Below are 25,304 nucleotides of genomic sequence, written 5' to 3' on the forward strand. Positions count from 1 at the left end.
CCACCTGGAGCCTCTGGCAGAAAGAACCTGGGGAAACTCGAGGTCGACCCCTAGGGTTTTGGAGTTGGGGATACAGAGGATCTGAGGCCCACTACACCCCAACCGAAAAGGAGATATTGGCAGCATATGAAGGAGTTCGATCTGCTTCGGAAGTGGTCGGTACTGAAGCGCAGCTCCTCCTGGCACCCCGACTGCCGGTACTAGGCTGGATGTTCAAAGGAAGGGTCCCCTCTACACATCATGCAACTGATGCTACATGGAGCAAGTGGGTTGCACTGATTACTCAGCGGGCTCAGATAGAAAACCCCAGTCACCCAGGAACCTTGGAAGTTATGGACTGACCAGAAGGCAAATACTTTGGGATGTCACCGGAGGAGGAGGTGGCCCGTGCTGAAGAAGCCCCACTGTACAACAAGCTACCAGAAAATGAGAAGCAATATGCCCTGTTCACTGATGGGGCCTGTCGTGTTGTGGGAAAGCATCGGAGGTGGAAGGCTGCTGTATGGAGTCCTACACTACGAGTTGCAGAAGCTGCTGAGGGAGAAGGTGAATCGAGTCAGTTTGCAGAAGTGAAAGCCATTCAGCTGGCTTTAGATATTGCTGAACGAGAAAAGTGGCCAGTTCGCTATCTCTATACTGATTCATGGATGGTAGCAAATGCCCTGTGGGGGTGGTTACAGCAATGGAAGCAGAACAACTGGGAGCACAGGGGCAAACCCATCTGGGCTGCTGCATTGTGGCAAGATATTGCTGCCCGGGTAGAGAACCTGGTTGTAAAGGTATCCCATGTAGATGCTCATGTGCCCAAGAATCGGGCTACTGAAGAACATCAAAACAACCAGCAGGTGGATTAGGCTGCTAAGATTGAAGTGGCTCAGGTGGACCTGGACTGGCAACATAAAAGTGAATTATTTATAGCCCGATGGGCCCATGACACCTCAGGCCATCAAGGTAGAGATGCAACATACAGATGGGCTCGTGATCGAGGGGTGGACCTGACCATGGACACTATAGCACAGGTTATTCATGACTGTGAAACATGTGCTGCAATCAAGCAAGCCAAACTGTCAAAACCTCTTTGGTATGGAGGACGATGGCTGAAATATAAATATGGAGAGGCCTGGCAGATTGCTTACATGACACTCCCTCAAACCCGCAACGGCAAGCGCCACGTACTTACAATGGTGGAAGCAACCACCGGATGGCTGGAAACATATCCTGTGCCCCATGCCACCGCCCGGAACACTATCCTGGGCCTAGAAAAGCAAGTCCTATGGCGACATGGCACCCCAGAAAGAATTGAGTCAGACAATGGCTACTCCTGCCTCAGGAAAAGGCAAACCCATTCGTGGGATTGCTTTTGCTCAGGGACCTGGATGCACTTGGTGGGTAATGCAATAGAATGGGGAGGTCCGGTGTGTACCTCAAGGGGATTTAATACTGGGTGAGAATAGCCCATGAGTTGAATTGTATTATGTTAATTATTATCTAATACTGTATGTCATCACTGCCATGATTGCTATATACCATAGATGAAAATGGTGATTAATTAGAATGTATTGAAAAGAGTGTAACCTGAGCATGACATAAATGGTATGGAATAAGCATATGGAATAATATACTATTCTGTTTTCCCAAGCCATTTTGCTGGTGGCATGTAGTTGTTCAGCGATTCCTCTTATCGCATCCCTTGTATAATTTATGAATCTCTGCTGATTATAATAAATATAATTAATCCAATCCACATTCTTGATTGTTACCCACCAGAACAGTGACTCAAACCCTGCAGCAGTTTGATTCCTGGCTTTCTGTTCATCGGGAACTCCTCTAGGCACCCCAATAGAATCTATGTATACTCTATCATCAAATGATACTCCTAAGCTTCTTTTACTTCTTCTGGGTATTTGTGATGTTTCTCTTTCAAATGCCAGGGTGAAGGGTATAGCTAATTGAACAAGTGCACAAGTGCCTCCCCAGTTAGATGGTAGGGTGGACCGTAAGATCTTCCCTCCACAGTACCACCAGAGATCTGCCCTGGGGATCTCAAGTCTTGAGCAGTTTCCCATCAAGTCCTCGGTAGCATTCAAGGTCCTCGTGCACAAGACAAATTCTCCCAGATGCCGGGTAGCACTCACACCCTGCCGTGAGAGGCAAGCTGTATGGTTACCTATAGCTGTAGAGAATGCAGATATTGCTACTACGCAAGGAAGGGAATAGCAAAGAGAGAGACTTACAGGCCTCATTTCCCCAGGCAGTCTTTTCTTGGTAGAGTGCAATCATACATCGCATCCCCTGGGAATCCTTGGTCCACCCCAATGGGCAGGGCACTATCTGGGCAATCGGTCGTCCGGAGGCACAGGCATAGCAATTTCTATGGTTGAGACTCTGGACAGTATATTTGACCCATTCTATCCAGGCATTCACATCCCCATACCCTGTCTCAATCTCAAATGTTTGACTAAGATCTTTTATTTCTTTAACTGTGACAACTGCCGCATTTCGAAGAGGGCCTCCTGTTTTCTCCTCGAGTTTCTCCCTCTCTTTGGTGGCAATAGAGGATGGTTCCCATACAGCTATTCTCAATCTGGCTGTTGGGTCTCTCTCCCAGTTACAACTTCTCCGAGACCTGAAGTATGGTTAGTAATGTAATCAGCCTGACTAATTGTTATAGTTATTGGATTACATTGTAGATGCCGAAAATTGGGCTGAACAGTTCCTTTAAATATGTTAATTTGTTTCTTTAACCTTATGAAGTCAACAGTTGAGGTGGGCATATGCGACCACCCTTTATGATTGGTCATCCACCATACATCAGTCCATGATGGGCAAGGGGGTCCTTCAAACATCCTGCTAGTCTTAGGTTCAGGACAGAGATATTTGTTCTCTCTGCTCAGTTGTCATTGGGCATTTAAATCTCCACAAGCTAACACCTCACAAGCATCAAACATGATGGATTGTGGTACATAACCCTCTGTCACAGTCACCCATATTTTGACGGGGTATCCCGCCTTTGCTATTATCTGGTCATGCATTCTCCAAGTTGCCAATTGACCAAGGCCTTCTCTGAGGCCTACAATCACTAGAAACAAAATTAATAGTCGATTTTTCCCTGTCATTATTTTTAAACCTTAGGCTTCCAAATTATTATCAATACAAAGAATAAGATGTACACTACTACTAGAACAAAAACCCCTTGGGAGCACTTCAATTCGCTATAGGCCAGTCCTTTCTCTCAATCGCAAGTCACACTCATTAGTTACCTGTGAAAATAAAAGGTTAGTTTACAATTGTAAGCTTTTATCCAGCTCAGAGTCTATTATGAGATTTTTATTTTTGATTGTAACTTTCAACAAGTCTTCTGTAGAAAGAACATCCCAGGTACCAGGGTCAATGGGTGCTTTCACTTGAGTATAGTGAGTCCAATCTTTTTCCGCAGTTCTTATGGCTGTTTCAGCGGTTAGTATCCCAAGTCCTCAATATCTTTTTCCAGCCAAAAACTACCCACCTCCACAGAGATTTGACTCCTCTTATTTACAGAATCAATTTTCCAATTTCCCTCCAAAAGCCTGTATTTTGGACAATTTAATTCACCCCCTACTTCCAAATTGACCCAACACTGCGTCCCACAATTTGGACATTCAGTTATTTGGACTGGTCCTTCTGTTGGATACTCAGTCCTTTTTAGCATTTCAGAATAACAGGTTTGCTTACAGAATTATTACCAGAACTCCGTGCACCTTGGTTTATACAGGATCATACCAAAAGCAAGTAAGCAGATTATTAAAAAGACCAATATTCCGTCATTAGGACACACTAATTCAGTATAGGACAGTCCATTTGCCCAATCACCAGTCTCATCTGTCATATTCATGTATCTTTTCTTCTGATGCTAACTTTCAGAGGGGCATCTGTTGAAACTGTCTCCCAAGTATCAGGGCTGGAGGATGCTTTTACCCGTGTGAAGTGAGTCCACCCCTTTTCTGCAGTTCTTACGGCTGTTTCAGTGGTGAGGAGTATCTGGAATGATCCTTCCCATTCAGGCTGCAGCCTTGATTCTTTCCAGGTCCAAATCAGGACCCAATTTCCTGGTTGATGGTGGTGAATGGGGAATTCCAAAGGTGGGGTTTGAGCCAGCAACCCACGGGTCCTGAGAGATGACAAAGAAGAGGACAACCCCAGAATACAGTTCTTAAGAAAACTCTCTTGTTTCGAATTGCAGTATCTCACCCCTCCTGCCCAGATAGGGTAATCCAAACAGCATCTCATATGGTGAAATTCCTATATCCTTTCTTGGTGCTGTTTGAACCTGGAAGAGTGCTAAGGGTAAGCATTTTACCATTTTGCTCCACCTTCCCAGAAGAGGAGGGGTGCTGAGGGTGTGAAAATCCCACTCAATCTCTAAGGCCTGCATTAACCCTTGCAGTACTTGTGAAGGGAAATGACTTCCTTGATCTGAATCAATGTTTTCAGCTATCCCATATCTAGGGACTGTTTGCTCCAGTGATACCTTAGCCACCGTGTTTGCAGTGGCAGATACCGAGGGGAAAGCTTACACCCATCCAGTCATGTGGTCAATTAGGACGAACAAGTACTTAAGTCTCCCTGCTTTAGGTAACTCAGTAAAGTCTACCTGTATACTTCAGAAAGGCCGAATCCCTGGCTCCCGTCCCCCTCTAAGTGAGTTACGAATGACCTTTTTATTTGCCTTTTGACATATGGTACATCCTCTGCATATTTGCTTCACTGAAGTGTATATTCCTACACAGACATACTGTCTTAGCACAACATCACACATTGCTTGCACCTCCCAATGACTCTCTTGATATAAAACAGTTAATATTTGCCTCATTGGTGCTTTATTCAACATTTCTCTCCCATCAGGGAGTATCCACTCCTTCAGACTTCGTAGCTCCTGATTCCTTAAAAAAAAAACAAAATCTTTCTCTTAAAACTTTTTCTTTCTTTCTTAATTTTGGTTAGGGGTAGCCCAACAGTTCCCTGAATCCTCTCTGGATTTATTCTCCGTTTTCCCTCAGACATTAGATGCCTTAAATACCTGACTTCTCTTTCTACGTATTGTAATTTAGTTTTCAATACTCCCAAGCCCTGCTTTCCCAGAAAGTTGAATAGCTTGTTAGTGGCTTCCTTCACAACTGTTTTCTCCTGTCCTGACAATAAAAGATCACCCACATATTGTAACAGTAACACCTCCTCGGGAGGTTGGAATTGCTCCAAAATCTGTTCTAGAACTTGCCCAAATAAATTGGTGGCCCTGTAAACCCCTGAGGTAAAACTGTCCATCTGTATTGCTGCTTCTGCCCCCATTTCAGGGTCTTTCCAGTCAGAGGTGAATATATCTTTGCTCTCAGGGCCTGAAAATAACACTGTTATTCCAGTCTAACAATTTACTATTTGAATGCCCAATTTCATCATCAAATCCCTTCCCAACAAGTTAGTCCCTGCCTTGGGTACATACAATAATTGCCCAGAGATCATTTTATCCCCTAGTCTCAGCTTGGTATCCCCCAAAGGTGGCACTGTTATCCCAGCCCCTTCTACCCCCATCACTTTTAGGGTTTCATTAGTTAATTTAATCCCTGATACTTTACAGGCCAGTAATGACCTAGCTGCCCCAGTGTATTGGGTTTGATGGCAAGGTTTGGGGGGGGGGGGGGGGGGGGGCTGCAGTGGTAACCCCTGTGAGAAGAATCCAGCAGCTGCCCCATGTTAGATAAGGGCCAGTTTCAGCCGGCCCCAAAGGGGCCCACCACTGCCCAGAGCCAAGCCATTAGCAACACAGTTTGTGCCTCTGTGAGAGCACATCCAAGAAAACGAAAACAAACAAACAAACTGCTGCTCAACAGCAGCTGGGAGAGTGAGGAGTGAGAAACCTCCTTGTGACTTGCAGAAAACGGACTCCACAATCAGTAAGATTGTAAAGTAGGTATGTTTATTCAGCGCTGGGCAGCACGGGGGGTAGTCCCGCCAAAGTCATGCGCGCCTGATGCGGCAACTTGCCATGGTTATATGCAGCAAAGAGTTACATATGCATGAAGTTTCACAATACACCTATACATATTCATAACCTGTCCCCGCTTCATATTAAAATTAGTTCCGAGGAGTCATTTCCATAAACTCCTCCTATCTGCACTTGCGCAGTGTATTCTGGTGGTGGTCGTCGGGGGTCGTGGGGATGAAGATTGACGACTCTTCCTCATCACCGCTAGTTGACCTCTTGTCTCTGCGCAGACTCAGTTGCTTCTTGGGTCTTGTCCATCCACAGGACCAGTTTCTAAAGATAGGCTCACACTCTTATTAAGAGACTGACCTTGGTAAAGGGGCCCAAGGCTTCTTGCTTTAATTAATTTGCACAAGCACCATAGTTAGTAAAGACACTAAGTAGGATCCTAGTTCCATGCCGTCAGCACTCTATCTCTACTTGATAAGATTCCCCTAACTCCCTCTCTCAGTCCCCCCTTTTCTAAAAAGTTAGTAAATTCTCTAAAAGTTAGTAAATTATTATATTCTCCTAACTCTCTCTCTCACTTGCAGACACCAAGGTCAGTGCGGAAGGAGGGGGAGGAGGCGCTCCAGGTGCTGGAGACGAAGCCCCCCCCCCCCCCCGCGGCCCATAGAGAGGCCCTTGGTGGAGGCTGTATTGTGTCGTCGTCATCGTCCTCGTGTCCCCCACCCATCCTTGGGAAACTGACCAAACACCACAGCAAATATACCAAAACTTCTAGACTGTTACTTAGATAATGCCTACATCCTCTTTCCCTGCTCATTCAATTTCATATAGCTCTGTCAAACACTACATACCACACCTTTAACACCTTCAACAACCCTTTTAACACTTCCTTTATCTTTCTCCAGCCTGTACTTTCACCAAAGGCTCAGTCAGGGGCCAACTGAATTCCATACCTTTTTCCCTCCAGGATGCTGAAACAACATATCAGTATATAACATTTCATCCCGTTTTCCTTCTCTCCTCCTTCTTCCACTCTGGATATTCCTACCTGAAGTGGCCAACCTGGCCACACTCAAAACATCCCATCAAAGCCTGTCCCTGCTAGGATTCAGGCTGCAACACAGGTAGCTTTCCTTGCCTGCCATTCCTTCATCTCTCTTCCTCTCCTTTCCATCCTGGCCCTGACTCCCCCTGAAGATTTTCTTCCTCTTTCTCCAACCCTCTGCCTCACTACCTGCTACACTGTCAATACCATTAGTTTCACTCTCTGCTTTTCCTTCTCATCTCCCCTCCTGACACACACCTTCAGGGCCTCCCACAGGAGGGCCCCCCAGTGACTGGTCACTACATCCTCCCACCTTCTGGAGCTTTTTCTGTGTATCTGGCCAGGCTTTAATCACAAAATGAACTTTCAAGAGCCCTTGGGATACCGGGTCCTGAGGAGTCATCCCCAAGTACTTTCTCATTCTGACCCCAAGTCTCTCATATGATTTCTGTGTTGCGCATTATTATTATTATTCCAGCCAGGATCGGCAAGTGGGTATTTCTGCTCTGCTTGTATTACCCCTGGTCCTGGAGGATGAGCTCTTTCCCATTCTTGTATAGCAGCTCTCCTCCTGATCATTCCCCTTTCTTCCCCTATAAACAACATACTTAGTACAGACATAATTTCCCCCCCCCGAGAGTATAAGTTAGGCCCTAGGAACTGGTCTAATAGTTCAGCTAGCCCGATGGGGTCCTCAATTAAAGACTTCATCTCCTTAAAACTCCTAACCTCTCTGCTGGTAAGGAGGGGAGGAGTTCACCTAAGACGACACACAGTTAGTGTTAGTAGTGCTAGTATCAGGGAAGGCAAAACTCTCAATATCTCTTCTACCTTGTTCTAATTCTTACCAGAGCCTAGAGTACGCTCCTTCTCTAGGGACAGTGTTAATTGCAGTCCCTGTCTCCTTTCCTGGAGCGGCTGCTGCTGCCTCTGGTGCAATATTAGGATTATAGAGAGCATAACTTGGCTCCTTCTCCAAAAAAGGAATCTTATTGTTTACATATAAATTTAAAGCTTGAATTTTCATCAGACCCATATTTTGGCCAAAATACTGCTGTTTCCTTAATTGGTTCTTTTGTACAGACCGATACACAATATTTAACCATTTTCTTCTTTTATCACTTCCTCTAATTTTGGGATTATTTTTCCAATTTCTTATCATTCTTCAGGAAGAACTGTCGGTAGGCACTCCCCCAGGGATATCTCCCTGTCCCCTGGAACCCATATTTCCCATTTTTCCTAGCCCTTGTCAGTGTGCTGCTACAGAAATTTCCCTCCTGCAGGGTACCACACACTAACGTTCCGATTCTGGAAAATGGGGCTGTACTGCCAAGCACCTCACCATGCAAGGGGTACCGTACACCAAATTTCCCGAGACTCTTCCTTTCTCTCTCTTATCTCACACTCTCTTATCTTATCCATCTCCGGCCACGCCCCTCGCGGAGCTACAGAACTACGGATCTGTCCTGGTTTCAGCTAGGATAGAGTTAATATTCCTCCTAGTAGCTGGTAGGGTACTATGTTTTGGATTAGGATGAGAAGAACGCACAGGATGGCATCCAGGCAGGTTTTGAGTATCTCCAGAAAAGGAAATTCCACAACCTCTCTGGGCAACCTGCTCCAGTGCTCTGTCACCCTCACAGTGAAGAAGTGCCCTCATAGCCCCTGAGAATCCAGCTCTCAGGCATCCTTACAGCATGCCAGCACTTAGCAAAGGGGGCTTCCCTACCAGGGCAGGAAGGAAGGAGGAAGTAAAACTATTTGATCTTTGTTGGGGGGAGACGGGGGTTAGCATAGTTGGTCCAGAAGCACCCCAAAGCAACAACATCCAGAATGCATACCAGAATACCGTAACTGACCAGGGAAAGCTGAAGGTAAGAAAGAAGGACAGGCGTGAGGGCTCAGAGCTGTGAAGTGGTGGTTGAGATCCTGGGGCAAGCCCCAGTGATCTGTGAGGGAGTCCTGACAGTGGGAGCTCTTCCAGGGTGTGTGCAACAACAAGAGAACAGAAACCCTTGCTCATCTTTCCCCATCTGGACTGGTTTATGGTCAGGAAACTTCTGGTTATCCAAGGGTGATTCATATGGACTGGGGTTTACCCATACCATGTCTGTACGGTCTCTGTGCAGATCTATACAGCTCCCAAAGCCTGAGCCATCAGCTAAACACAGCAGAGCCCAATCAGACCTCCCTGCTCCTCCAACTGAGGGCTAGAGCCTCAAACGCAGAAGTACAGAAATAGTTCTGCACAGGCCTGGTGTCTTTGGAGCCATTTGGTTGTTTCTGCACATGTGGGCTTCTGGGCTTGTGAGTAGAAAAGAGCATGAGAGAGGATCTCTGTGACATACGTAATGCTTCCACTAAAAAGTACTTGCAATAGTCAAGTTACCAAGGCTTTATAAAGTTTGCAAAGGACAGAAATTGAGAACCAAAGACCACATTCAGTCCTAGATAATAAAGATGTTTATGCTAAAATTGTAAAACCCATTAATAACAATGATATAAACTAAACATGGGATTAAATGCTTGCTCTGAATCCCAGTTTCTTTTATTTTTAGAATTTCCACATACACATTTTTTCCTGGTTTCAGCTAGGATAGAGTTAATTTTCCTCCTAGTAGCTGGCATGGTGCTGTGTTTGGGATTTAGGATGAGAAGAATGTTGATAACACCCTGATGGTTTAATTGTTGCAGAGCAGTGCTTACACTAACTAAGCCAAGGACTTTTCAGCTTCTCGCTCTGTCCTGCCAGAGGGCAGGCTAGGGGTGCAGCAAGAGCTGGGAGGGGACAGACCCAGGACAGCTGACCCAAACTGGCCAAAGGGGTATTCCATACCATCTGACGTCATGCTAAACAATATATAGGGGTGGCTGGCCGGGGTGGGGGGGCCGGCTGCTCGGGGATAGGCTGGGCATCGGTCAGCGGGTGGTGAGCAATTGCATTGTGCATCACTTGTTATGTACACGTTATTAGTAGTAGTACTATTATCATTATGAGACAGAGAACAAGATAAAGGATGTTGATTCCATAGGTCTTAGGTAGCACAAATGTATGTTAACGACCCCATTAATAAGGGAGTAATGGACTGTATGCATAGATAATGGAACCAGCAAGAACTGGCTTGACTGCTGAAGTCTGTCAAAGACAGGAAAGGCCAGAAGATTAGCAGCAAGGAAGACTTCTGGCCTTCATCAAAAAGACCACCAGAGTATGCCAGACGACCACCCAAGGACTCCAGTACACATACAAATAGAGACAGAACCTACGCTAATGATTCTTCGGAGACCTGATGAATATGCAAGAGCCTTAAGGGAAATGAAATGAGTATGTATTTGTTCCACTGATATAAACACACTGCCAGTAACCCTTGGTACACAAGTTAGGTGGAGCAATCCCCTCGCACCCGGCATGTGCGCAGCGCTGTATAAACATACCTGCTTTATAACCATTCCGAGGTTATAGAGTCTGATTTCTGCAACTCAGTTATTATTATTATTATTTTCCTTCCCTTTCCTATTAAACTGTCTTTATCTCAACTCACAGGTCTTCATGTCTTTCTGATTCTCTCCCCCCATCCCAGAGAGGGAGGGGGAAGGGTGAGCGAACAGCTGTGTGGTGCTTAGCTGCCGGCCGGGTTAAACCACAACAGTCCTTTTGGCACCCAACCTGAGGCTCGAAGGGTTGAGATAACGACAGGTCTGACAAAAGTGTGTTAAAACAAAACTGGTATAAGTATTAGACCTGCTTAATAGTTGCTAGTCACAATGTTGATTGCTTTGATCTCAGATCTGCTGTGCCTGTTTTCCAAATTGAGTTATATGGCACATTACTTACTGTATGTGTTCCCTGTCGTGCTGTTTATCCCTTCCAGGGGCTGGTTTAAGATTATTATTTTACTGTACGGTGTAACACTGGCTTATGAAATGATAAAAGTGCTGGTCACGACTCTAACCTGGTATTTGTACTCAGCACTGCCATCAACTCCATACTTTGGAAACCATATCTCAGAAACTATTAACAATTACACCTATTACCTTTTTTCTTCAGGGAGCCAATCTATAGAGGGGACAATGTGAGAAACACTGTGGCCAATAACATAGGCTCAGGCAAGAATCTCAGTGAAGTAGAATTTTTATTCATGATTGCAATAGTGGACGTCCCGCAAGCAGGAGCGCACCTACTTGTGGGAAAGGAATTCGCAGGTGGCTTTGCGCTGCTTCACACGTCCCTGAATTAGAGATAATGAGGAAATAAGCGGTAGAAAAAAAACTTGAGCAAGGTTGAGATAAATTAACTTGGCTGCAGTGTTAAAGATGAGCTTTGCGCAGTGGCCAATTGCTGGCTGGCTTGAGGCGTGTGTCTGAGGGTCTCTAACCAATTGCATGACAGATTCAGGTGCGTGGACAGCGCATAGGGTTACGGGAAAAGTATATGCAGTGGAGAAAAAGGGGTAATAAAGGTCTCCTGTTCAAGAGCCATCAGGAGTCCGTGTCTTTCATCCCTTCAAAGGGTGACCCCGATGTGATCGGGAAGAGAGCAACGCTGAGAGAAGCATCTGAAGGGACCCCAGCCAAACTAACAATACCCTTCCAATGTGCCAATATGCACCCAAGGAAGCTTTCTTTAAAACATCTTTGTTTTGGATATTACCCATTTCCTTGATTTCCCATTCCCTTTTATTTATTTATTTATTACTATTCCTTATTCGTTACTGTCCCTTGTTTCAATTTCCACGCAAACCTTTTTATTGCAGGTTTTTACTATCTTTTCCTAATCTTCTTCCCAAAAATCCCAGTTCCTTGGGATTAAACTCTTCTTTCCACATACAAACTTTACTATTTCAGATTATTAATGAGCCCCGTTCCAATCATAAATCCGCAGGGCTTCGGAAAAACACCAGAAGCACTCAGCCTTCTGTCTTCTAGACAAACAATATCACCTTTTCCACAAAATTTACATTTCAACAAGACCGAATTTCAAGCCGAATGCCTATTTTTCTCATGCACTTTGTTAGTAAGCCCACACAAAACAAGGAATCACTCCTGTGTATCTGTCAAGATGGGGGTTTAAAAGGTATTGAGGCCTAAATAAATTCGCTCTCCCCCTTCTTACCAAATTCCCAGGGCTCAGGCCCGAACCACCAAAGAAGTGACTCTCCGTTCTACCACTTTGATAATGTCAGCCCCTCTCCCCCGATACTTGGGAAACTGACCAAACACCACCGCGAATATACCCAAACTTCTAAACTGTTACTTAGATAATGCTCCCACCTTCCTCCTTGTCACACTCAAAATATTTAAGAATGAGACCTGGTATTTGTACTCAGCACTGACGTCGACTCTATACTTTGGAAACTAATAACAATTACACCTATTACCTTTCTTCTTCAGGGAGCCAATCTGTGGAGGGGACAGGGGGAGATATTTTTTCCTACTTCTTTACTCTCCCTTTCTCCTTCACCACCCTCTTCTCCTCCGAGCTAGTTACGATAGCTCTCCAAGATGTTGAATATCCTTGGGATACTCAGACCAGCATGTTGTTATTGTTATGTCTCCTGAATGCGCTTCAGGTTTTGTTTAAGGTTAAACAACTACTTAGGAATCTCATCCAGAGACCTGTCCTAAGGCAGGATAGTTATGTGTGGCAGGGATCGTGGGAGGATATAGGCAGGCATCTAGAGCAGTGGGCACCTCCAGTGTTCTGGAAATTCACCCCTGAACAACTGCAAAATCCTAAAAATCTGGTAGAATGCTTGAAAAAGGATGTCATCCCTCTGGCAGTTACAAAGAGACAAATCACTGCAACGTGCTGGGGTCTAGCCTATGCCTATTGAGCTGCAATCGATGCCACTATAACCCTAGTGACAGACCCTGTGGCCACTCCAAGTCCTGTGACAGGCCCAACAACCACTCCAACCCCCGCGGCCACTCCAAACCCTACGATGGACACTGCGTCCGTTCAGGCACCTGTGACGGGCCCAGCGTTTGTTCCAACCCCCGTGGCGGGCCCTGTGGTTGGGTCAGAGAAATGAATTGTAGCAGTGCAAGTTGCCCCTGTAGACAAGGTGAAAAAATGGTATAGAGATTCTGGCCGTTTAGAACACAGTCTTCTGCTAGGTCTAGAGAAGACGAGGCCGGGCCATCAGAGGTACAGGAGGATGAAGATGCCGCAAAAACAACAGTAACTACCCGAACCCTATACCAGCGTCAGCTACGAGTTGTACAAAAAGATTTTGGTCGATGCATAGGTGAACAGCTTGTCACCTGGCTGCTCCGGTGCTGGGACACCGGAGCCAATTATGTGGAATTAGAGGGCAGGGAAGCCAGGCGGCTGGGATCCCTTGCTAGAGACGCAGGCATTGACAAAGCAATTGGAGATGGAGCACGATCTCGCAGCCTCTGGAGGTGTCTCCTGTCAGCTGTGAAGGAAAGGTATCCCTTCAAGGAAGAACTTGTATGTCTACCAGGCAAGTGGACCACTATGGAGAAGGGAATCCAGTACCTGAGGGAATTAGCCATACGGGAGGTGATTTATAGGGACCTAGACAACGAACAAATATCCACAGGTCCAGATGAAGTCCAGTGTACACGACCCATGTGGCGGAAGTTTGTACGGAGTGCACCATCATCATATGCCAGCTCATTGGCAGTAATGGCCTGGAAAGAGGATGAGGAACCCACAGCGGATGAATTGACTAAACAACTCTGGCAGTATGAAGAAAGTCTCTCCTCTTCCCTACAGGCCTGTCTCTCAGCTGTGGAGAAACTTTCTGAAGAGTTCCACCAACTTGAAGAGAGATTATTTTCCTCCCCACCTGTACAAACCAGTGTCTCAGCTATTAGGGGTAAACGTTCATCTATGCAAGGAAGACAATATGGTGGGCACACACCCCGTGCCACCCTGTGGTTTTACCTACGTGACCATGGACAGGACATGAGAAAATGGGATGGAAAATCTACTGCAACCCTAGAGGCACGGGTATGTGAGTTGCAAGGAAAAACAATAGGGAAAAAGGGATTCTCTGAAAAGTTTGCTGCTCCAACTTCCAGCAGGCAGTCCTTTAGACACAGAAATGAAGATTCTGACCAGGACTAAAGGGGCCCTGCCTCCAGCCAGGGGGAGGAAAGGGACAATCGAGTTTATTGGACTGTGTGAATTCGATGGCCTGGCACGTCAGACGCACAGAAGTATAAGGCTTTAGTAGACACCGGTGCACAATGTACTCTAATGCCATCAAGCTATAAAGGGCCAGAGCCCATCTGTATTTATGGTGTGACAGGGGGATCCCAGCAGTTAACTGAATTGGAGGCTGAAGTGAGTCTAACCAGTAATGAGTGGCAAAAGCACCGTATTGTGACTGGCCCAGATGCTCCGTGCATCCTTGGCATAGACTATCTTAGAAGAGGATATTTCAAGGACCCAAAAGGGTTCCGCTGGGCTTTTGGCATAGCTGCCTTGGAGACAGAGGACATTAAACAGCTGTGTGGTGCTTAGCTACCAGCCGGGTTAAACCATAACACATATTCAATCACTTTCAGTAACCCATTATCTCAAAAACTCTGAAATGGATAGGCTTTGATTCACATGTTATTAGAAAAACTTAATTAAAATAAAAAGAATGCCTTTACGGCACACTGAAGTTCTTGAAACATCACAAACTGTTTAAACTCTTTGGATTTTTGGGTTTTCCCATAACTTCCATTACAATTACTTAAAAGAAAATAACTTTACCTTGTCCTGTACTGCCTTTCCTATATTTGCCTGTGCTTGTTAAATCTAACTGCTGTTTTGTGCATTTTCATCGACTGGAATATTCTTGCAGTGGAGGAATTGTGTGAATCACTAGCTGGCTCTGGACTCCAGAGGCTTTTGTCTCATTTTTACTGATTTAAAGTACAGCCCACATCACTGGGGCTTGGAGAGTCACAGGAGTGGATGGCTGCGCCTTTGCACGACTCACTGCTCCATCAGGGCCCGATGACTGGTATTTACTGGGGCCTGATGGCTACTGTAAAATTAATTGGTGAGTCAAGGTCTAGATCCCAATTCTTGTCAAGAAAATCTCTTTTGAAAGCAAACGAGCAAAGCCCTGCACTTGTGTCTCAGACACGTTCTTCCTCTCTGCCAGTGTTCGTAAAAAAGCAGGAAACAAGCTTGCTACTTGCCTGTGAGACTGCTTTTTCTTCTGAGCATCGTTTCCATGGCTTTCCACCCTTGTCCTTTTCACTGCAAGTTCTCCTATAGCATTATGCTCTTTTCACCTATCCCCATACTTTTCATTCCTCTACTTCCCTTGTATTTCTTTGTTCTGTTCTGCCTCGTAGGTTTTTCACTGCTGACTGCTTTCCCTTTGAAAATTTTCTTCCTGAGATTGTGCTCAAAGCTGAGACAGTTACCCGAGTGGTATCAGGTTCTTCTCTTTTACCATGTGTCACTTCCAGTCCCTCCTTCGCTTCCATGGCTGTGGGTTCTTTGAGTGCTTTGTGATCAACCCTTTTTTTTTTTCTTTCCCTACATGCGGCAGTTGCCTGCCCTTCTTCTGCCTGTCTTGTATTTGCCCTCTCCTCTGACATGAGTCTCTTGCTTTCTTTCACTCTTTATCTCTTTATCCCAGTGACTTCAGCCTCCAGTTCAAACTCCAACTACCCAGTGTCTTTTTCTTCTTTGAATGGAATCTCCCCAATTCTTGGATGAAAATATGCCAAAATCTGGTTAGCTGTCAGAGATAAAGGTGGCAGATGAAGTGGATTCAAGATGAATCCACTGCCTTAGAGACAGAGGACATTAAACAGTTGTCTGCCTTGCCCGGTGTCCCGGAGGACTCTTCTGTTGTGGGGTTGCTGAGGGTCGAAGAACAGCAGGTGCCAATCGCCACCACAACTGTGCACCAGCAGCAATATCGCACCAACCGAGAGTCCCTGATTCCCATCCATAAGCTAATTCGTCAACTGGAGAGCCAAGGAGTGATCAGCAAGACTCATTCACCTTTTAATAGTCCCATATGGCCTGGGGAAACGCTAGGTCGACCCCTAGGGTTTTGGAGTCAGGGATACAGAGGATCTGAGGCCCACTACACTCCAACCGAAAAGGAGATATTGGCAGCATATGAAGGAGTTCGATCTGCTTTGGAAGTGGTCCATACTAAAGCACAGCTCCTCCTGGCACCCCGACTGCCGGTACTAGGCTGCATGTTCAAAGGAAGGGTCCCCTCTACACATCATGCAACTGATGCTACATGGAGCAAGTGGGTTGCACTGATGACTCAGCGGGCTCGGATAGGAAACCCCAATCGCCCAGGAAGTTATTATGGACTGACCAGAAGGCAAATACTTTGGGATATCATCAGAGGAGGAGGTGGTCCGTGCTGAAGAAGCCCCACTGTACAACAAGCTACCAGAAAATGAGAAGAAATATGCCTTGTTCACTGATGGGTCCTGTCGTATTGTGGGAAAGCATCGGAGATGGAAGGCTGCTGTATGGAGTCCTACACGACGAGTTGCAGAAGCTGCTGAGGGAGAAGGTGAATCGAGTCAGTTTGCAGAAGTGAAAGCCATCCAGCTGGCTTTAGATATTGCTGAACGAGAAAAGTGGCCAGTTCTCTATCTCTATACTGATTCATGGATGGTAGCAAATGCCCTGTGGGGGTGGTTACAGCAATGGAAGCAGAACAACTGGGAGCACAGGGGCAAACCCATCTGGGCTGCTGCATTGTGGCAAGATATGGCTGCCCAGGTAGAGAACCTGGTTGTAAAGGTACGCCATGTAGATGCTCTCATGTGCCCAAGAATCGGGCTACTGAAGAACATCAAAACAACCAGCAGGTGGATCAGGCTGCTAAGATTGAAGTGGCCCAGGTGGACCTGGACTGGCAACATAAAGGTGAATTATTTATAGCCCGATGGGCCCATGACACCTCAGGCCATCAAGGTAGAGATGCAACATACAGATGGGCTTGTGATCGAGGGGTGGACCTGACCATGGACACTATAGCACAGGTTATTCATGACTGTGAAACATGTGCTGCAATCAAGCAAGCCAAACGGTCAAAGCCTCTTTGGTATGGAGGACGATGGCTGAAATATAAATATATGGAGCGGCCTGGCAGATTGCTTACATCACACTCCCTCAAACCCGCAACGGCAAGCGCCACGTACTTACAATGGTGGAAGCAACCACCGGATGGCTGGAAACATATCCTGTGCCCCATGTCACCGCCCGGAACACTATCCTGGGCCTTGAAAAGCAAGTCCTATAGCGACATGGCACCCCAGAGAGAATTGAGTCAGACAACGGGACTCATTTCCGAAACAACCTTATAGACACTTGGGCCAAAGAACATGGTATTGAGTGGGTGTATCACATCCCCTATCATGCACCAGCCTCTGGAAAAGTTGAACGATACAATGGACTGTTGAAGACTACACTGAAAGCAATGGGTGCTGGGACATTCAAAAATTGGGATACACATTTGGCAAAGGCCACCTGGTTAGTCAATACCAGGGGATCTGCCAACCGAGCTGGACCTGCCCAATCAAACCTGTTACGCACTGTAGAAGGGGATAAAGTTCCTGTAGTGCACGTAAGAAACATGCTGGGTAAAACAGTCTGGGCTACTCCTGCCTCAGGAAAAGGCAAACCCATTCGTGGGATTGCTTTTGCTCAGGGACCTGGATGCACTCGGTGGGTGATGCAAAAGAATGGGGAGGTCCGGTGTGTACCTCAAGGGGATTTAATACTGGGTGAGAATAGCCCATGAGTTGAATTGTAGTATGTTAATTATTATATAATAATGTATATCATCACTACCATGATTGCTATATATCATAGATGAAAATGGTGATTAATTAGAATGTATTGGACAGAGTGTAACCTGAGCATGACATAAATGGTATGGAATAAGGGGTGGATATCTGTCCTGGTTCCAGTTAGGACAGAGTTAAGTAGCTCATAGTAGCTGGTAGGGTGCTATGTTTTGGATTAGGATGAGAAGAGCGCTGACAACATGCTGATGTTTTAATTGTTGCAGAGCAGTGTTTACACCAGGCCAAGGACTTTTCGGCTTCTCGCTCTGTCCTGCCAGCGAGCAGGCTGGGGGTGCAGCAGGAGCTGGGAGGGGACAGACCCAGGACAGCTGACCCAAACTGGCCAAAGGGGTATTCCATACCATCTGACGTCATGCTAAACAATATATAGGGGTGGCTGGCCGGGGTGGTGGGCCGGCTGCTCGGGGATAGGCTGGGCATCGGTCAGCGGGTGGTGAGCAATTGCATTGTGCATCACTTGTTTCGTACACAGTAGTAGTAGTACTGTCATCATCATTTTTTTTTTTCTGTCTTAATAAACTGTCTCTATCTCAAGCCACAGGCTTCACTTTCCCGTTTCTCTCCCCCATCCCAGAGAGGGTGGGGGGAGGGTGAGCAAATGGCTGTGTCGTGCTTAGCTGGCAGCCGGGTTAAACGACAACAGGATCAGGACTCCACACTCGCTTCGTACAAAAGTACGTCTCAATCACACATCACACAGAGTCTCACCCGACCCCCAAGGCAATACTTAATATTTCTTACCTTGGTCTGTGCACAGAGTTACCAGATCAGTTCTCAAACCAGAAGTGCCTACCTTCTTCCGTTCCCCACTACTTCACAGATCCTGCCTCTTTAATCAGTCTCGGGCCCTCTGTCAGCTCTCCACAAAACCACCACCGTAGATGCACAGAACCCCTGAAATCAGCAGGGCATGCCTTCCTGCTGCTGCAGCAGGTCTCCCCGGTAGGTGACTGGATCCGGGACGAGCCCCCAAATTGTGAGAAACACGCTGTAGCCAATAACATAAGCTCAGGCAAGGATCTCAGTGAAGTAGCATTTTTAGTCGCGATTGCAATGGCAGGTGTCCCACAAGCAGAAACACGCCTACTAGTCACATAGTATAGTTTATATACTTCATTTCTCAAAGAAGCGATTGTCCCCCTGTACACAGCTCTGGTGAGGCCGCACCTCGAGTACTGTGTTCAGTTTTGGGCCCCTCACTACAAGAAGGACATGGAGGTGCTCGAGAGAGTCCAGAGAAGGGCAACGTAGCTGGTGAGGGGTCTGGAGAACAAGGCTTACGAGGAGCGGCTGAGGGAGCTGGGCTTGTTCAGCCTGGAGAAGAGGAGGCTCAGGGGAGACCTCATCGCTCTCTATAGGTACCTTAAAGGAGGCTGTAGAGAGGTGGGGGTTGGTCTATTCTCCCACGTGCCTGGTGACAGGACGAGGGGGAATGGGCTAAAGTTGCGCCAGGGGAGGTTTAGGTTGGATGTTAGGAAGAACTTCTTTACTGAAAGGGTTGTTAGGCATTGGAATGGGCTGCCCAGGGAAGTGGTTGAGTCACCATCCCTGGAGGTCTTTAAGAGACGTTTAGATATAGAGCTTAGTGATATGGTTTAGTGGAGGACTCGTTAGTGTTAGGTCAGAGGTTGGACTAGGTGATCTTGGAGGTCTCTTCCAACCTAGATCATTCTGTGACTGGGACCCTCCCCTGTTTCCCCATTGACTGGGTAGTCCAGGTTCATAACCTATCCAATGCTTCACAGATAATACATGGCTTTCAGTTGCCAGCCTGTTATTTTACAAATTTCTTTTGACTTTTATACTCTTTGAGGTGGTAATGTTTCTTCCCTTATCTGACTTGACTCAGACACCGTTATTTTCACCTAACTGCACTAAGGAGTCCAGTTGCCTGCATTTTACAAGGTTGTCTGGTAAGCTTTGTTATCACTGCAAGCATATCTCAATACCACATTCCTTCCCTCTAAACAATGTAACTCTGTGCAAAAACAACATTTCTGTTCCCACAGAGGTATGGAAGAATCCCTAGTGGAGACTGTGGATGGAGGTAGAATTCTTCATCAAGTTCGCAGTGCCGCTGTTTAAACACCTTTCTTCGCTCATGAATCTATCTCCCAACACGACTGACAGAAGAAATACGTTTAATAGTTTGTGCAAAGTAGTAGAAAAGAAGCAGCAGCCTGCAGAGCCAGGGCTCCTGCACCCTTTGGCAGAAGCAGCTGCATCCCTCAGCACAGCCTGTGCTAGAATAACTGTTCAAGCTCTTCCGTGGCCTGGGGGAAAAATGGAGATTGCTCCTGTACCTCTGCACCAAAGGCCTGATACAGAATGGGGGACAACAACCATTACATAACCAAAGTATTCAGGTAGATCATTCTTACGACTCTGGCTATAAATGACACTGCAGCACATCAAGTCAGATTGTATAACTAAAGGAAGTGCCATCTGAAATAGAAATATTTCCGAACTCGTAGTACTGACTCATTACAAGTCTCATGTACTGTAGGCATTTACAAAACATATAGCTCAGTAACCCCTGGGCTACATTACCATGAATATACATAGGGATGATATTTTCATTTTAGAAGCTTTTTCCTTATAGAAAGATGAGTTTCTCATCTAGCTGCACTTGAGACCTAACGTTACATTAACATACCATTTCTAAGCCCTATAGGTATAACCTTTCTTTTTGCTTGGTAGTAACTCTTGCTTTTCTAATGTCAGGTTTTTCCTTATTTTAGAGATGCACCAGACAAAAAAAAGATCTTAAAGCACGGCACAACTTCCCTAACAGGAGATAGTCAATATTTCCAAAAACTAAGAACACAGATTTTATAAGCATGCTGAACACACATACTGTCTGCTGACTAAAAATTATAGTTTGCTTTTGAAAAACTAAGTACCCAGTAGATAGAAAATAAAAACAGGAAAAAAAAGACTAATTTTCAAGAACAGGTGTATGGAAATGCAACTTCTGTATCTTTGAGTTTTCTGGAAATTTTACACCTCCAGTATCAGTACGGATTCAGCATCTCAGCTAAAGAGCCATCAGCATCACTGCAGGATGTGGCTAATTGAAATCCTTCAAACAGCTTTAGCAGTCACAACTCGAGCTGCCAACCCAAGGCTCCACAGCATGGCAAACCTCTGCAAGGAGCCAACCTGCCCACAATGCTTCAGAAGTAGATATAAGAACCATTAGCCCAATTTCTCTGCAAAGAGAGTTCCATTTTTCAAGCAGGTGGAGAACTGGGAAATTAAAATATTGTGTTCCAGCTGCCACCTACAGAAATCAAGACAAAGTCTCCGCAGTTTATGGAAAAGCTCCTCTGAAGCTGCTGCATTTTGGCAGGTGCTTTTTCCTCAGGAAAAGTGGTACCGATGCCATATGGGCAAATGCACTTCTATTCTACTTGCATTTTCGTGCTAAGAACAGCAACTGCCTGCATTAGCATATAGGAATGATGTGCGATCCAATACTGTCACCTGTCAGTTTGTCACCATACACCAGCCGTGCTCAGGAGGGCTTCCACATACCGCCAAAATTCAAGATACAACCCCACCACACTGTGCTCGGTATATTCCATTCTAACAAAAATAGGAAGGATTTTGCAGGAGTTTAGCCAACACAAACTTGTAAGTCATGGGAAGAGCATGTAGTAAGGTTCCTGTGCTGAACTTTTGTTAGAATAGGTCCACATATAACTACAGGCTGCCCCATTCCTATTCCAGACTAATGCTCTTCCCCTTGGGCATCCTCACTGGGCAAACGTCCCTCTACTTCTCCCTCTGTTTAATACCTATCTCTGCAACAAGAATGATGTGTTATGAACCCTTCCAGGCAAAAAAGAAAAAAGCAGAGAAAAACCCACATCAATCGTCACAATAATGCAACAAAAGGCTTGCAGTATTTCTCTAGTTACAAGTTAACACATCAAATCCCAACCACATCAGCAAAGACAGCTACCCACAGAGCATAAGCATCCCAGAAATAGCGTGTTTCAGGCCTCATCACATCATACGTCCCAGCAACATTAGAACTTTGCTTTCTCTGAAACTAACCTGCTGCCCAGCAGCTGCTGAAAAGATCCCTTTTTGTGAGCACAGAAGGCTTGTGACCAGGCAGAGATCAAAGAGAAATTAAGCAGAACAGAGTTTCCACAGTTGAGTTTGCATCGCATTGATAGGGAAGACATGATAATAAGCGTTAGGAGTAAACAAGACCCCAGGTAAATTAGTATATTAATTAATTTGAAAGGGCAGGTATTTTGGGGATGGAAGTCAAGAGCCACCAGCATCCAAGACAGGAAATCAGAATCAAAACCATTCCAATATTATAGAAAGATGTCACATGTGTGTTCCAGAAGGAATGTGTACTGAATTGTGCCACAATATCAAGACGTGCAGAATAATACATCTTGCAGAGATGTGAAACACTGGGCCTTGACTTGTCAGTGTTGATCCAGGGTCTGTAGGCCATCCCATCCATTTCTCTGCAGCAAATCCCTCTCATTAAGTCCTGCACTGAACCTTCTCTTGGGTCAGCATTAGTACACAGCAGTTCTCATAATCCATGTTTGCAGAGGTCAAGCAGAATCAAGACAGCTTGTCTGACTCAGTGTTGCTTATCCAAACAGGCTGAATAGAGGAGGAAATGACTGGCCACCCTCCTAGCTCCACATCATTGCAATTGATGAGAAGGGTAGGGAAATCACAACAGAGCTGGCCAGCCCAACAAACACTTATCTGCTCTGCGACACAACCCCTGACCAACCCTATTATTAGCTGGGAGCAACTTGCAGCAACCAGAGATCCCAGCAGGCTTTGTCAGAGCAAGCGATGCTCCACACAGCTCCAGTTAGGGGCAGCCCTTAGCCTTGTACTAAGACACCAACATAACCCTTAGCCAGACATGAGACAAGGTTCCCCCTCCAGACACATTTGAACTTTAAGGATTTGGACAAAAAGTCATAGTTGGGCCAAGTACTCTGCCCCTGCTCAGTGATTACAATACTATTAGTATCATGATGCACACTCTGTGGGCACCAGACATTTGTGCAGAACCACCACAAAGGCTGAGGTTGGCAGGAACCTCTGGAGGTCACCTGCTCCAAGCCCCAGCTCAAGCAGTGCCACCCCAAGACAGCTGCCCAGGAGGCTTTTGACATCTCCCAAGAGGGAGACTTGTGCTTCTGCTTGGCAAAAATACATACAAGTAGGGCATGGAACAAGTCCCCATCAGCTTGTATAGACATTTTTTCCCCCCAACACAAGAGTTAGAAGCTACAGAAATGAAGAACAACAAGAACAACCTAAAATATTTTCACCATTTGTCACCCCTGACAGACAACTGAACAATAATGCCAGTATTGGTGGCAGGTTTGGATACTTATAGGATCAGAAAGGCTTCAGACTACATTCTGAGAATGGCTTTCCTTAAGCATTTACCAGCTGTACCTGTCTCTTAAATTTGAGGAGTTCTGGCTCTCAGGTCACACCTGGAAAACAAGATTCTACCTCAGCCCTTTGGATGGGGAAAACACTGCCAGGCTCCTTCAGCCTTCAACATTGCACAGACCACTGTCTCTGGGACCATGTGGAATTTGAAGCCTTTCCACTGAGGGAAAAAAAAAAACACAGTCCTGAGATGCACCAGTTATTTTGTACTTAAAAACATGGAATGGGGTAAGAAGGGAGGGGAGGAAGAAGAACAGGACAAGCAGTAGCTGCTGTAGAACAACACAGCAGCATGGGGCAGAATTGCGCCAGCCAAGCAGACTGCTACAAACCCCAGCCAACTTCTGAACTGCAAGGAGCCTTGCAAGCACCAGTGCCTGCATGCCAGGTGCTGACCAGGACCTACAAGCAGGTGGTGCCACAGGAAATGCTGTACCAGACTCGTTCTGCCCCATTCCTGAGACTGACGCCAGCATTCCCAAGCACGTGGAAGAATCCCCCACCATCCACTCACTGCATCAGTCCCTTGCATGCACACATTTTTACTATGAACTCTATTAGTTAAAAAAAAAAAAAAAATCAACAGAAACCCTGAAGCATAGGGGGAAAAAAAAACTCCTTTAGCTGTGTTCAGAATATTTTGCTTTTTAAATGTGAAATTCCTCTGTGAAACTTTCATAATTTTGGCAGCTGAGGAGGGGAAGGAAACCTTCTTAAGCTTACTACCATTACTGCATGATATAACATCCTACCCTGAGACAGCAGGGCTGGACCAAGTCACCTCTTCAGGTTCTGCCCACTCTATGCCTCCAAAAATGTGCACGTAAATACCATTTCCATCCCTCTACTATTATGGGATTTTATTGGGCATAAGAAATCCCAACCGCTTTGGGAAGTATTTAAGAGTTCTGTTTTTTTGGTCTGCCAATGACTCTTCTAAACTCACTCATCTCAATACTACCCCTGCTGCCTTCACCAGTGGGTATAACAGGGCCAGCCTCACCATGCTCAACAAAAATGCATGCAACAAGTCCCCAACAGCTTGTAGGGACAGTTTTCTTCCCATCACAAAGGTTACAGACTAAAAAAAACAAACCATAAAAAAAGATCAGCCTGAAACTATTCCCGTAATTCATCACTGGGAGGTAATCAGTTTGGAGACCAGCATAGGAAAGCCTTTCTGTTCGCAAGCCAGTTACTGCGTTCTCAATTTTTATTTAGCTGATAAACATTAGTTGCCACAAGAAACCAAGGTGCACACACCAACTCTAGACAGCCAACAGCTCAATACACCAGGAGCCTCGGAAGCACCTTCAGGGCTAACATGAACCTGCCACTAACAGTCTCACTCCCACTGCCAGGAGATCTGTACAGGCATTTCAGTCAAGTCCATCACACCTCCCCAAGAAGCTCACCCCACACAACCAGGTGCTGGGATGGAACCTGCTTCCTCCAGGTGCCAAGAGGAGGTGGTGCGTTGAAGCCACCTGCCTTGACCATGATGCCAACAGGTCATGAGCTTTGGAGGGGACCATAAGGAGGCAGAAAAGAAGGGGAGGAAAATGGGGAACAAGGAAGGAAGGCAAGGAAGGAGGAGAGAAAGACACAGGACCTTTACCGGGCAGGATGCAGGGCCAGACGCGCCCCAATGCTTGCATGCTGCTGGGGCACAGCACCAGGAGCAAACCCTTAGCCCCAGAGTAAGGTGGCCACACACACGTAGGAAGCCGTTGGCTACCAGGCAGCCAACCGGCAGCCCCTGGGGATAGCCATGCCTCCTTCCTTCCCACCCACTAGATCTAGGCGAGCCTCAACCGGGATGCGGGGGGCCACATTTTCTGGTGGCCACCGCCCCCCACACCCTCCGCCATGACACAGCAGGAGACTGCCGCTATGTAACAGCCCCGAGGAGAGCCTCCACCCCCGCTTTCCCCTCCCTAATCCTAATCCCGTTCCCCCAGGCAAGGCACCAGCCAAGCGGGCCCTCCCGCTCCGCCACGACCCCGCCCG

The 25,304-nt window shown here is 46.2% G+C and overlaps 1 protein-coding gene and 1 long non-coding RNA gene across 6 annotated transcripts in view; both read right to left on the reverse strand.

Moving 5' to 3' along the window:
* The window catches only part of LOC308184758 (protein FAM219A-like), a 154,510-nt gene that overhangs the window by 128,309 nt on the left and 897 nt on the right, over positions 1 to 25,304 (reverse strand). The gene's annotated exons all lie outside the window — the stretch shown is intronic.
* Positions 3,312 to 25,304, reverse strand: LOC308184908. Its single transcript, XR_013943027.1, has 2 exons — positions 18,579 to 25,304; positions 3,312 to 4,147 (listed from the first exon to the last, which is right to left on the reverse strand). It is a non-coding gene; the product is annotated as an uncharacterized lncRNA (long non-coding RNA).

Source organism: Anser brachyrhynchus (assembly GCF_964034855.1).
Source record: "Anser brachyrhynchus genome assembly, chromosome: W".
Lineage (NCBI taxonomy): Eukaryota > Metazoa > Chordata > Aves > Anseriformes > Anatidae > Anser > Anser brachyrhynchus.